Raw genomic sequence first — 14550 nt, 5'->3', positions numbered from 1 at the left:
TCAACTGTAGAATAAGGCAGTGACATAACAAAATGTGGAAAAAGTCAAGGGGTTTGAATACTTTCCGAATGCACTGTATGTTTGGGATGCATGTGATGGGATGTATAGATGTATAGATGTATAGACATTATGGACAGTATGTGGATAGAATATGTACTATATCTGAAGAATACATGCAGTAGGATAGAACTTTATATATACAGCAATAGCTGAATAGGATTGACTTGACTATAATATAGTATATACATATGAAATGGGTAAAACAGTATGTATACATTATTAAAGTGACCAGTGTTCCATTATTAAAGTGACCAGTGTTCCATGTCTAGTGACTAAAGTTATAGAGCTAGTTGAGGTCCTAGCGGTGTTCCTAATGTATGTCTTTATTATTATTTATATTAATGTTGAGTAAATACATACTTTTGACTGTTTTATTATTGTTGAGTAAATACATACTTTTTACTGCTTTATTATTGTTGAGTAAACACATACTTTTTTACTGTATTAATATTGTTGAGTAAATACTTACTTTTACTGTATTATTATGGTTGAGTAAATACATACTTTTGACGGTTTTATTATTGTTGAGTAAATACACACTTTTGACGGTTTTATTATTATTGAGTAAATTCATACTTTTTACTGTATTAATATTGTTGAGTAAATACGCACTTTTTACTGTTTTATTATTGTTGAGTAAATACATACTTTTTTACTGTATTAATATTGTTGAGTAAATACTTACTTTTTACTGTTTGATTATTATTGAGTAAAGAGATACTTTTTACTGTATTAATATTGTTGAGTAAATACATACTTTTTTACTGTATTAATATTGTTGAGTAAATACTTACCTTTTACTGTTTTATTATTGTTGAGTAAATACATACTTTTTACTGGATTAATATTGTTGAGTAAATACATACTTTTTCACTGTATTAATATTGTTGAGTAAATACTTACTTTTACTGTATTATTATGGTTGAGTAAATACATACTTTTGACGGTTTTATTATTGTTGAGTAAATACATACTTTTTACTGGATTAATATTGTTGAGTAAATACATACTTTTTTACTGTATTAATATTGTTGAGTAAATACATACTTTTGACGGTTTTATTATTATTGAGTAAATACATACTTTTGACGGTTTTATTATTATTGAGTAAATTCATACTTTTTACTGTATTAATATTGTTGAGTAAATACGTACTTTTTACTGTATTAATATTGTTGAGTAAATCCATTCTTTTTACTGTATTATTATGGTTGAGTAAATACTATTTTTACTATATTATTATGGTTGAGTAAATACTTACTTTTACTGTATTATTATAGTTGAGTAAATTCTTACTTTTGACGTTTTATTATTATTGAGTAAATAATTACTTTTTACTGTATTAACATTTTATTATTGTTGAGTAAATAAACACTTTTTAATGTATTAGTGCTTTATTATTGTTGAGTAAATATATACATTTTACTTCATTGCCCTTTTTTGTTTGAGAGAACAGTCTTTGTGCTTGCTCAGTCCAACTCTCCAAGACACACACACACACACACACACACACACACACACACACACACACACACACACACACACACACACACACACACACACACACACACACACACACACATACACACACACACACCACACATGTGGATTATAATTAATGGACAATTTGGTAGGGGTTGATACATTTTTCGTAAGGGAAAATCCAGTTTGAAACTTTAAAGTGGAAATTACAAACTTCAGAAGCCTTTTTAATTCAACCTTAAAACTTACACTACAAGTTTTTAATTTCCTGCATTTCAAGGAAGTTCTCCTGCAACAGGGTGATCACATTAAGATTCTACATCTGTAGCACCACTCCTCTTATCACAGGAAGATTCACACTTGACTATCTCTCCTCTGTGTCTGTGTCTCTTCTCAGAAAGACAATCAGCTGTAACCTAAGCCCAATGTCTGCGCAGCTCAAGCAAATTAACTTCACAGGAATTAATAGGCCTAGCACTTCGTGGTAATGCTATATCACTGGCAAACGTTACCGTTAAAAGATACAGATGGAAATAGTGGTGAATAGAATGATGACAGGCTCTATTCTCAGAAGCCAGACGAAAAAAAAGGAGAATGCCAACTGCCTGACTTTAACACTACCTCCATCACAGGAGGTGGTAATGGCTGGAGAGGAATCAGTGGAATGGTATCAAATACATCAAACACATGGTTTCCAGGTGTCTAATGCCATTCCATTCCAGCCATTATTATGAGCCATCCTCCCCTCAGCAGCCTCCACTGATCTCCATTGTATATGCTAACATAGCTCTAGCATGCTGTTATACAAGTCATAATGCTGTAGGACTGCAGCAGCCAGCTTAGAGCCTCTGTTACTAGTCTACCTCTGTCGTTTCCACAGACGTGGTGTTGATGGATATGTTACTTCATGTGTTTATACTGTCTCCTAATGACGGTTTCTTCTGTCCCCTGTGGTGTTTGATGCTATTACTTCGTTGTTTACACTCCTCCTCCCAGACAGAGATATAATGGAACCAAACACTGCCCTTCTATTGCTCTGTTTCAATGTCCACACTAGAATACTAATGCAGCTTTTAGCTGAGAATGTACACAGCATCAAATGAACCTCACTATACTGAGGAAAAATATAAACATCAAATGAACCTTACTATACTGTCACGTCCTGACCAGAAAAGGGGTTATTTGTTATTATTGTTTGGTCAGGAAGTGGCAGGGGGTATTTGTTTTATATGGTTCGGGGTGTGTGTTTATGTAGAGGGGTGTTTGATTTATGTATTCCGGGGTTTTGGTCTATGTTCTATGTTTGTATATTTCTATGTCTGTTCTAGGGTGTTTAATTCTATGTTTAGGCATTTGGGATTGGGGCCTTCAATTGGAGGCAGCTGTTTATCGTTGCCTCTGATTGAAGGTCCTATAATTAGGAGTATGTTTGTTTTGGGAATGGTGGGAGGTTGTTCTTTGTACTGCTGTGTGAGCCTACAAGACTGTTCGTTCGTTCGTTCGTTCGTTCGTTCGTTTATTTATTGTTTTGTTTATTAGTCGTGTTCACAATAAAAGTTAAGATGAGCACTCAACCCGCTGCACCTTGGTCCAATTACTACGACGGCCGTTACAGAACCTCCCACCAACAACGGACCAAGCAGCGGAGTAAGGAGCAGCAAAGGAGTTATCTGGAGTCGTGGACCTGGGAGGAGATTCTAGCCGGAGAGGGCCCATGGAGGAAGGTTAAAGAGGACCGGGACTGTTACAGGGGTACACGGTTGGCGTTTAAGCCTGAGAGGCAGCCCCAATAATGTTTTTTGGGGGGGCATACGGGTAGTTTGGTTGGGCCAGGATTAAGCCCCAAGCCAACTCCCCATGCTTATTGGAGGCAGCCTATTACTGGTCAGGTCCCGTGCTTTGGAGTGATGCGCACGGCGTCGAGGCCAAGTATTCACAGGCCGGTGTGCGCGGTGCCAGCGCCCTGCACTTGCCAGGGGGAAGCGGGCATCCAGCCAGTAAGGGTGGAGCCAGTACTGCTCTCAAGACCGCCAGTGCGTCTTCACGGCCCAGTGTATCCTGTTCCCGCTCCTTGCACTAGCCTTAGGGTGCGTGTCTCCAGTCTGATACCTCCAGTACCAGCCCCACGCACCAGGCTTCCAGTGCATCAGCCCAGTCCAGTACGTCCTGTTCGCGCTCCTTGCACTAGCCTTAGGGTGCGTGTCTCCAGTCTGATACCTCCAGTACCAGCCCCACGCACCAGGCTTCCAGTGCATCAGCCCAGTCCAGTACGTCCTGTTCGCGCTCCTTGCACTAGCCTTAGGGTGCGTGTCTCCAGTCTGATACCTCCAGTACAAGCACCACGCACCAGGCCTCCAGTGCGTCAGCCCAGTCCAGCTCATCCTGCTCCTGTTCCTCGCACTAGCCCTGTGGTGCGTGTCCTTAGTCTGGCGCGCCCTAAGCCAGCCCCACGCACCAGGCCTCCAGTGCGTCAGCCCAGTCCCGAGCTTCCGACGACAGTACCTCGTCCAGAACTTCTGGCAACAGTGCCTCGTCCAGAACTTCCGGCAACAGTGCCTCGTCCAGAACTTCCGGCAACAGTGCCTCGTCCAGAACTTCCGGCAACAGTGCCTCGTCCAGAGCTTCCGGCGACAGTGCACCATAGAGAGACGGCTCACTGTCCGGAGCCAAGAGAGACGGCCCACTGTCCGGAACCAAGAGAGACGGCCCACTGTCCGGAACCGAGAGAGTCGCCCTACAGTCAGGAGCTCCCAGAGTCGCCCTACAGTCCGGAGCTCCCAGAGTCGCCCTACAGTCCGGAGCTCCCAGAGTCGCCCTACAGTCCGGAGCTCCCAGAGTACAGTCCAGGGTCTACAGTGACACGCTTCAGGCCGAGGTAATCAGTAGGGGTGGACTGGTCAGGTGGGGGACTAAGGCCTGAGCCTGAGCCACCTCCACTGTAGGAGGTTTGGGGAGGGGGGGTGTAGCACGGGAGCCAACGGTGACGGCAGCCACCCTCCCTTCCCTCCCTTTAATTTAGGGGTTAATTTTGTAGATATTTTTTGTTGTTAGGTGCATCCGGGGTCTGCACCTTTTGGGGGGGGGTACTGTCACGTCATTTATTATTATTGTTTGGTCAGGAAGCGGCAGGGGGTATTTGTTTTATATGGTTCGGGTGTGTTTTTATGTAGAGGGGTGTTTGATTTATGTATTCCGGGGTTTTGGTCTATGTTCTATGTTTGTATATTTCTATGTCTGTTCTAGGGTGTTTAATTCTATGTTTAGGTATTTTGGATTGTGGCCTTCAATTGGAGGCAGCTGTTTATCGTTGCCTCTGATTGAAGGTCCTAAAATAAGGAGTATGTTTGTTTTGGGAATGGTGGGAGGTTGTTCTTTGTACTGCTGTGTGAGCCTACAAGACTGTTCATTCGTTTATTGTTTTGTTTATTAGTCGTGTTCACAATAAAAGTTAAGATGAGCACTCAACCCGCTGCGCCTTGGTCCAATTACTACGACGACCGTTACATATACTGAGGAAAAATATAAACATCAAATTAACCTCACTATACTGAGCAAACATATAAACATCAAATGAACCTCACTATACTGAGGAAAAATATAAACATCAAATGAACATCACTATACTGAGCAAAAATATAAACATCAAATGAACCTCACTATACTGAGCAAAAATATAAACCCAGCATGCAACTATTTCAAAGAGCAGTCTATTGAAATAAATGAATTATGCCTATGGATTTCATATGACTGGGAATACAGATATGTATCTGTTGGTCACAGATACCGCCCCAAAAATGTAGGGGCATGGATCAGAAAACCAGTCAGTATCTGATGTGACCACTCATGCAGCGCGACACACCTTTGCATAGAGTTGATCAGGCTGTTGATTGTGGCCTGTGGAATGTTGTCCCACTCCTCTGAGATGGCTGTGCGAAGTTGCTGGATATTGTCGGGAACTGGAACACGCTGTCATACGTGTCGATCCAGAGCATTCCAAACATGTTCAATGGATGACATGTCTGGTGAGTATGCAGGCCATAGAAGAACTGGGACATGTTCAGCTTCCAGGAATTGTGTACAGATCCTTGCAACATGGGGCCGTGCATCCTCATGCTGAAACATGAGGGGTGGTGGCGGATGAATGGCACGACAATGGCCTCAGGAGCTCATCACGGTATCTCTGTGCATTCAAATTGCCATCGATAAAATGCAATTGTGTTTGTTGTCCGTAGTTTATGCCTGCCCATTCCATAACCCCACCGCCACCATCAAATCAAATGTATTTATAAAGCCCTTCTTACATCAGCTGATATCTCAAAGTGCTGTACAGAAACCCAGCCTAAAACCCCAAACAGCAAGCAATACAGGTGTAGAAGCACAGTGGCTAGGAAAAACTCCCTAGAAAGGCCAGAACCTAGGTAGAAACCTAGAGAGGAACCAGACTATGAGGGGTGGCCAGTCCTCTTCTGGCTGTGCCGGATGGAGATTATAGCAGAACATGGCCAAGATGTTCAAATGTTCATAGATGACCAGCAGGGTCAAATAATAATAATCACAGTGGTTGTCGAGGATGCAACAGGTCAGCACCTCAGGAGTAAATGTCAGTTGGCTTTTCATAGCCGATCATTCAGAGTATCTCTACCGCTCCTGCTGTCTCTAGAGAGTTGAAAACAGCAGGTCTGGGACAGGTAGCACGTCTGGTGAACAGGTCAGGGTTGCATAGCCGCAGGCATAACAGTTGAAACTGGAGCAGCAGCATGGCCAGGTGGACTGAGGACAGCAAGGAGTCATCAGGCCAGGTAGTCCTGAGGCATGGTCCTAGGGCTCAGGTCCTCCTCCGAGAGAGAAAGAAAGAATTAGAGAGAGCATACTTAAATTCACACAGGACACCGCATAAGACAAATAAGACAAATAATACTTAAATTCACACAGGACACCGGATAAGACAAAAGAGAGATCAGGGTCCAGAGTAACGCCGAGGTTCTTCATAGTTTTATTTGAGACGACTGTACAACCATCAAGATAAATTGTCAGATTCAACAGAAGATATCTTTGTTTCTTGGGACCTAGAACAAGCATCTCTGTTTTGTCTGAGTTTAAAAGTAGAACATTTGCAGCCATCCACTTCATAATGTCTGAAACACAAGCTTCCAGCGAGGGCAATTTTGAGGATTCACCATGTTTCATCGAAATGTACAGCTGTGTGTTATCTGCATAGCAGTGAAAGTTAACATTATGTTCCGAATGACATCACCAAGAGGTAAAATATATAGTGAAAACAATAGTGGTCCTAAAACGGAACCTTGACGAACTCCGAAATTTACAGTTGATTTGTCAGAGGACAAACCCTCCACAGAGACAAACTGATATTTTTCCGACATAAGATCTAAAACAGGCCAGAACTTGTCCGTGTAGACCAATTTGGGTTTCCAATCTCTCCAAAAGAATGTGGTGATCGATGGTATCAAAAGCAGAAGGAGCAGGTCTAGGAGCACGAGGACAGATGCAGAGCCTCGGTCTGACGCCATTTAAAGGTAATTTACCACCTTCACAAGTGCAGTCTCAGTGCTATGATGGGGTCTAAAACCAGACTGAAGCGTTTCGTATATGTTGTTTGTCTTCAGGAAGGTAGTGAGTTGCTGCGCAACAGCTTTTTCTAAAATTTTTGAGAGGAATGGGAGATTCGATATAGGCTGATAGTTTTTTATATTTTCTGCGTCAAGGTTTGGCTTTTTCAAGAGAGGTTTTATTACTGCCACTTTTAGTGAGTTTGGTACACGTCCGGTGGATAGAGAGCCGTTTATTATGTTCAACATAGGAGGGCCAAGCACAGGAAGCAGCTCTTTCAGTAGTTTAGTTGGAATAGGGTCCAGTATGCAGCTTGAAGGTTTAGAGGCCATGATTATTTTCATCATTGTGTCAAGAGATATAGTACTAAAACACTTTAGTGTCTCCCTTGATCCTAGGTCCTGGCAGAGTTGTGCAGACTCAGGACAACAGAGCTTTGGAGGAATACGCAGATTTAAAGAGGAGTCCGTAATTTCCTTTTTAATGATCTTGATCTTTTCCTCAAAGAAGTTCATGAATTTATCACTGCTGAAGTGAAAGCCATCCTCTCTTGGGGAATGCTGCTTTTTAGTTAGCTTTGCAACAGTATCAAAAATACATTTTGGATTGTTCTTATTTTCCTCAATTAAGTTGAAAAATTAGGATGATCGCGCAGCAGTGAGGGCTCTTCAATACTGCACGGTACTGTCATTCCAAGCTAGTTTGAAGACTTCCAGTTTGGTGTGGCGCCATTTCCGTTCCAATTTTCTGGAAGCTTGCTTCAGAGCTCGGGTATTTTCTGTATACCAGGGAGCTAAATTTCTCTGGGTGCTCTTGAAATCCTGGTGTCGGAGCTGGGTATCTCCACACAACTCCTCTCCGTTCCTCTGGACGGCAGAGCATTGGACGGGTGCTCTTTTGGCAGGGTCACTCACAGTACGATTCCTATCAACCTGCGAGTGTCAGGAAATCACAGTGAGACCATACAGTTCCTGCTCATTGAATCTTCTCATGCACCCGTGGTTTTGGGATTGGCATGGCTCCAGAGGTACAACCCCCTGATCAACTGGGCTACGGGTCCAATCTTGGGTTGGAGCCTGTTCTGCCACGCTCATTGCCTCAAGGCGGCACAGCTCAACCCTGGACGTCCTCCTGCGAGCTTAGGTAAACCTCGGATTTCTCTGCCATTCCCGCAGAGTATCAGGACTTCCAGGAGGTTATCAACAAGGTCCACATTCCTCCGCATCACTGCGACTGAGACATTGACCAAGACCATAGAAGGGTACATTGAGGACACTCTGAAGGCAGGGATCATTCGTCCTTCTTCCTCCCCTGCCAGTGCAGGGTTCTTTTTGTGGAGAAGAAGGACAAAACCCTGCGCCTATGTATCAACTACCGGGGCCTTAATGACATAAAAGTAAACAACCGTTACCCGCTACCTTCTTCCTCTCGACTATCGAGCCTTTCCAAGGGGCGACTGTATTCTCAAAGTTGGACCTTTGGAACGCCTACCATCTGGTCCGGATAAGGGAAGGAGACACAGCTAGCGGGCCCTACAAGTATCTGGTTATGCCATTCAGACTAACCATCGCTTCCACAGTGTTCCAGGGCCTGGTCAATGATGTGCTCTGTGACATGTTGAACCGGTTCATGTGAGTCTACCTTGACGACATCCTTGTCTTTACCTGTTTGGTTCAGTAGCATGTTTTCCACGTCTGACAAGTCCTCCAGCACCTCCTGGAGAACAAATTGTTTGTCAAGGCTGAGAAGTGTGAGTTTCATCGCTCCACTATCTCCTTTCTGGGATATGTCATCGCTGCCTGGAACATTCAGCTGGATCCAGACAAGGTGAGAGTGGTGGTGGAGTGGCCCCAACCAACATCAAGGTTAACCAGTTGCGGTCCCCAGTCTTGAAATAGGCTCGTTCCTCTAATCTAACCTACCATTCCGGCTCCTGCTGGACCCTGGCCTTCGACAATGTTTTTGGAGGCCCACTATGGTTTCCGACGCCTCCACATTCATCGCAGCATGCACAATGTGTGCTCAGAATAAGACTCTGCGACAAGCTCCAGCTGGCCTCCTTCAATCACTCCCTGTTCCTCATGGTCCCATGTATCCCTGGACTTTGTCACTGGTCTCCCTCCATCTGATGGCAACACCACCATCCTTACGGTGGTGGATAGGTTTTCCAAAGCCGCCCATTTCATCCACCTTCCCAAGTTACCCTCTGCCAAGGAGACGGCCGAACTCATAGTACAGCATGTCTTCCAAATCCATGAACTTCCGATCAACATAGTCTCCGATCGTGGTCCTCAGTTCTCGTCCCGCTTCTGTAAGGCGTTCTTCACCCTCATTGGGTCGTCGGCCAGCCTGTCCTCCGGGTTTCCTCCTCAATCTAACGGCCAGTCGGAGCGTGCCAATCAGGACCTGGACATGACTCTTCAGTGCCTCGTCTCGGCCAACCCCCCCACCTGGAGCCAGCTAATCGTGGGGTTGTAGTATACCCAGAACACCCTTCCCTGCTCAGTCACTGGTGTCTCGCCCTTCAAGTGCTCCATGGGTTATCAGCCCCCATTCTTCCCTGAGCAAGAGGAAGAGGTCAACATACCCTCAGTCCAGATGTTCGTCTGCCACTGTCGGTGTACCTGGAAGAGAGTGGACCGCCACCAAACCCCGGCTCCCTGCAATCGTCTCGGGCAGAGGGTATGGCTGTCTACTTGGGTTCTGCCCCTCCGGGTGGAGTCCCGCAAACTTTTCCCCAGTTTCATCGGTCCTTTCCCCATCTCTAAAATCTGTGGCCCCTCTGCTGTTTGTCTTCTGTTGCCCTGGACCCTCCGTATCCATCCTACGTTTCATGTGTCCAAGATAATGCATCTGGGTCCCATCCTGAATCATGAGACACATAGGCCACGTAGGCCAAGTTCTCAGACTGCTTAATACCAAGTAACTGATGCTTCCAAACCCTGTGGTGGGAGGGTGTTTGTTTGTATCATGTGCCTTAGATAGGCTGCTTTAAACGTCATGCTTAAATGAAAAATGATCCTTTCAAGTCATGTTGTGAACTTAACCAAGGTTATCTGCCTGGACTTACAAGGACAGTTGAATCATTGTACCTGATAATTGTATCTGGAAAATGTCTACTCAAAACTATTATCAGAGGAGGAATGTGCACATGTGTAATATTTGTATAATGATTGTGTTTTCTGGGGAGTGTCATTCCATGGATTCTGACTTGCTGGAATAGAGATACTGCAGGTTTAACTGGCCTGTACACAGTGGCAGTAGTTCCAAACATGTTCCACCCCCTTCTGACTTCCAGAGATAGAACTGATGTGAATGGATTCATTTTTCACTCCTCATAAGAATGAAGGCCAAGTTGAATCACCATTATTCCATAGAAATCAGGAAACAATGAATTTGTGTTCATGAGCAAAAGAGAAAGGGACTTCTTACTTCAGTTAAACTTTCCCTTATTTGTCCTCGTATGGAACAGAAAGTGACAATATAGTGAAAATGCCCATCTGTGCACTGATGAAATTAAAACTGTATTTTCCCGAATTAGGTGAAGTCCTATAATTTCAGTGAAGAGCTTTCTTGAGTGTTGTAAGCTGCCGATTTAGGGGAAAAGACTTAGGGTTCTCTGAACACTTCAAAGAATGCATTCTAGGCAGTCGTCTTGCAACAGCCCTTTTCCTGGAAGCTGGCTGGAGTTGTTTGACAAACAGTTTACCTGAGTCAGATTTGCACATTGATAAGAGATGTATAGAGCTTCAAGTACAAGGGCTTTTCAAGTGAGGTTTCATTTTCATAGAGCCCACGAGGTTTGGTTGTTTCACTTATGTTTGCCTGTGTGTGTGTGTGTGTGTGTGTGTGTGTGTGTGTGTGTGTGTGTGTGTGTGTGTGTGTGTGTGTGTGTGTGTGTGTGTGTGTGTGTGTGTGTCTCTCTCCTTTTCTTTCTTGACAGATTATAAGGAGGTTTACAGTTTACATGTCTGCACTCTTTTTGCCCTCAGAGTCAGTGTTCTGGACGTTTTTTTATTTATTTTTTACTCTGAGCCTAGTAAGTCTTAGTGGCTGAGCCTGCTGGACCAGAGGTACAGTAGATAGCATGTCCCCCAAATGACCTACTGTAGCCGGTCCACAATACAGACAGTACACACTGTACACACCACACAGACACAAACACACACTGCTTTCCAGCAAGCTGATATCGTTGTACCCCTCCCCCCACCTCAACTTCCATACAGTATACAGTATAATAGTATAATGTCCCTTTATACACAATGTACAGTGTCCTATTTGTCATTACAATGTACACCGTGTTCTGTGTCTTGACATACAGTATGTCATGTTGTGTCTCTACATGGGAAGGGATGTGGAGACTATACAGTCTGGCTCAGTAGGATGCGTTCCTGTGTGTTTTCCCCAAGAAGAAGAAGAAAACAGTAGACTAGAAGAAAGTAGAATGGAATACAGTGGAATATAATACATTAGAATAGAATATATCAGAATAGAATACAGTAGAATAGAATACAGTAGAATGGAATACAGTGGAATAGAATACAGTAGAATAGAATATATCAGAATAGAATACAGTAGAATAGAATACAGTAGGCTAGAATACATTAGAATAGAATACAGTAGAATGGAATACAGTAGAATATAATACAGTAGAATATAATACATTACAATAGAATACATTAGAAGAAAATACAGTAGACTAGAATACAGTAGAATACAATACAGTAGTATGGAATACAGTAGAATGGAATACAGTAGAATAGAATACATTAGAAGAAAATACAGTAGACTAGAATACAGTAGAATAGAATACAGTAGTATGGAATACAGTAGAATGGAATACAGTAGAATAGAATACATTAGAATTGTGGGAATACTAGGCGTCAGGTAGCCTAGCGGTTAAGAGCATTGGACCACTAACCGAAAGGTCAATGGTTTGAATCCCTGAGCCGACTAGGTGCAAAAGTCTGTCGATGTGCCCTTGAGCAAGGTACTTAACCTTCATTGCGCCTGTAAGTCTGCTAAATGACAAAACATATAAATGTAATAGAATAGATTATACAACAGGTGGGTCTAATCCTGAATGCTGATTGGTTAAAACAGCATTCCAGCCGATGTCTATTCCACAAGTTTCCACTGGCTAAATATGTTATGTTAAAATGCCTATTTACTCTGTTCCATCTGATTGTGCAATCCACTGTCTCATCAGCCCAGCCAGGCAATTTATCAACTTGATCTCCACTATAAAAAGCATCTAGACGTTATCTCACATTTCTTTTATACTAACATTTCGATTTCATGTGGAGATTTGTATAAATGTCTCTCCGACATTTGTAACATTGTTTTAATAGTCAAATTCAATCTCCAGCTGTCCAATAGTAATTAATGTGTAGGGAGTCGGGATGAGACAGAGAGGCAGGCAGCTTTTCTAAGCCAGACGAAATCATGAATCAGTATAATTTTTATGGATATATACAAATAACTATCATTAGAAAACAGGTCAAACGAAATGAAGTACAGCTAGTTTGCAGTCTTTCCAGCTTCAGTTTGAAGTGATTGTGTTAGCTGTGTTGTTGGCTAGCTCCTCTGAACGACAGTGTCCTGACGAGTGAGCACATTTTCTATGCCAGGCGAAACCGCACCTCATTAGCTTGTTGTTATGGATGTATCCAAATAAATGTCACTAGAAACAGAAACCTAGATACATAAAAAAATACTGAATGACTAGGTCGCGTCCATAAATACAGAACAAAAAGACTGAAGGACTAGATCGCGTCTCTAGCAACCGAACTACCAGCCGGCGTGGGTAGCAACCCTAGATTTGTGTTGGGACTATATCTTGTGGAAGGATGAAATAGTATGAATACATTTATCAAATAACGTTTTCATGAAAATATTTTAATCATTATTTGAAAATGTTGGTAAACCCGTTCTATAAAAGTGATAATGTCATCGAAGCCGGTGTTTGGAGGATATATTGGTACGGTTTGCCTGCCCTTGACTTCGCCTCAGGCCTGACAACACCCGTGCCAATATATCCTCCAAACACAGGCTTCTCAGGCATTATCACTTAAATAGAATACAACAGAATAGAATAGAATTCAATAGAATATATAGATGTTAGAACTCCTACAATGATTGTAGTATGGTTTTAGAGCTACCACAGACCCCCTGGGGATGACGTGGTGAAACCTGCACTCAAGGTCCTTCTTCCTGGCAGATGACTTACATGTTTATCCCTCGCTGTGTAAACCAGACACTGTGTGCTTCTCAGGATGTAGTAGCTGTCTTTTCTATTGTATTTAGTCTATTCATATACAGACACCCACCCCTCACGCTTACCCCTCTTTCCCCTCATAATGAAAGCTGAGGTTTTATCGAACACACACCCACAGAGAGAGAGAGAGAGAGAGAGAGAGAGAGAGAGAGAGAGAGAGAGAGAGAGAGAGAGAGAGAGAGAGAGAGAGAGAGAGAGAGAGAGAGAGAGAGAGAGAGAGCAAAGGAGTAATCCTGAATGAGTGCCCTTAGCTAGTCTGACTAAAATCCAAGTATTACTAACCCATTTGTGATGAAGATAATAAGGAAAGGAAACGGAATGACTGCTGTGGGTTTCAGTGTTGTCATAGCCACCGTCCTAACCCGGGGGTCTCAACCATGTCACTTGCTTATAGTGATGCAGGGGGGCAGCCAGGGTTTCCACTCTCAGGAAGGGAAAGAAACAGACAGAGAGCGAGAAAGAGCTAAACAAAGAGGAAGAGAAAGGGTGTGAGAGAGAGAGAGAGAGAGAGAGAGCAGGAGAGAGAGAGAGCAGGAAAGAGACAGCCCCCAGCTCTCATATCACACATTGAAAAAGTTTTCAGGGGTCTCTTTCTGTTTCTAAAATCCTTTCAAAGAAATCTCTCTATAGCTTTGCCCCTTAGCCTGATTCTCTGTAAGGAAATGGAATTCATATGAAAACATTATTTCATGATGAGATAGCCATTATGCTGTAAATCATTATTTGGGTTGTGAGGTATGAATTATGTGGTTTGAATTAACAGTTAATAATAAATAAATAAATAAAATCTTAATAATTAATAGAAAAATTAGAGAGAATATGTACCTCCTTAAAAGCTTATGAAGCTGGCCATTGCTCTGCTGAGTCTAGAAAGACTCAAGCACAAATTCCAACCCTGTGATTCAGTGGTTTGCAGGAAAATAGCTTAATACTCAAGTAAAACATGCTGGTTATCCGGGGTGGGAGACTCACACACTACTCAAGAACAGTAAATCTTCTCCTGATAAAGATTTAAACTCTAATATCATTTGGTCTATATATTACATTTCATGTTTGCTCTTACTGTAATATGTACTGTACACTGTAGATGGACCAGATACTGTCAATAAATCGGTATGTATGGATCAATATTGGTGTGAACTGTCTCAATAACTTATAGGAAA

The sequence above is a fragment of the Salmo trutta genome, chromosome 32 (assembly GCF_901001165.1).
Source record: "Salmo trutta chromosome 32, fSalTru1.1, whole genome shotgun sequence".
Lineage (NCBI taxonomy): Eukaryota > Metazoa > Chordata > Actinopteri > Salmoniformes > Salmonidae > Salmo > Salmo trutta.
The sequence above is the reverse complement of the archived record's forward strand: the minus strand, read 5'-3'. Positions refer to the sequence as shown.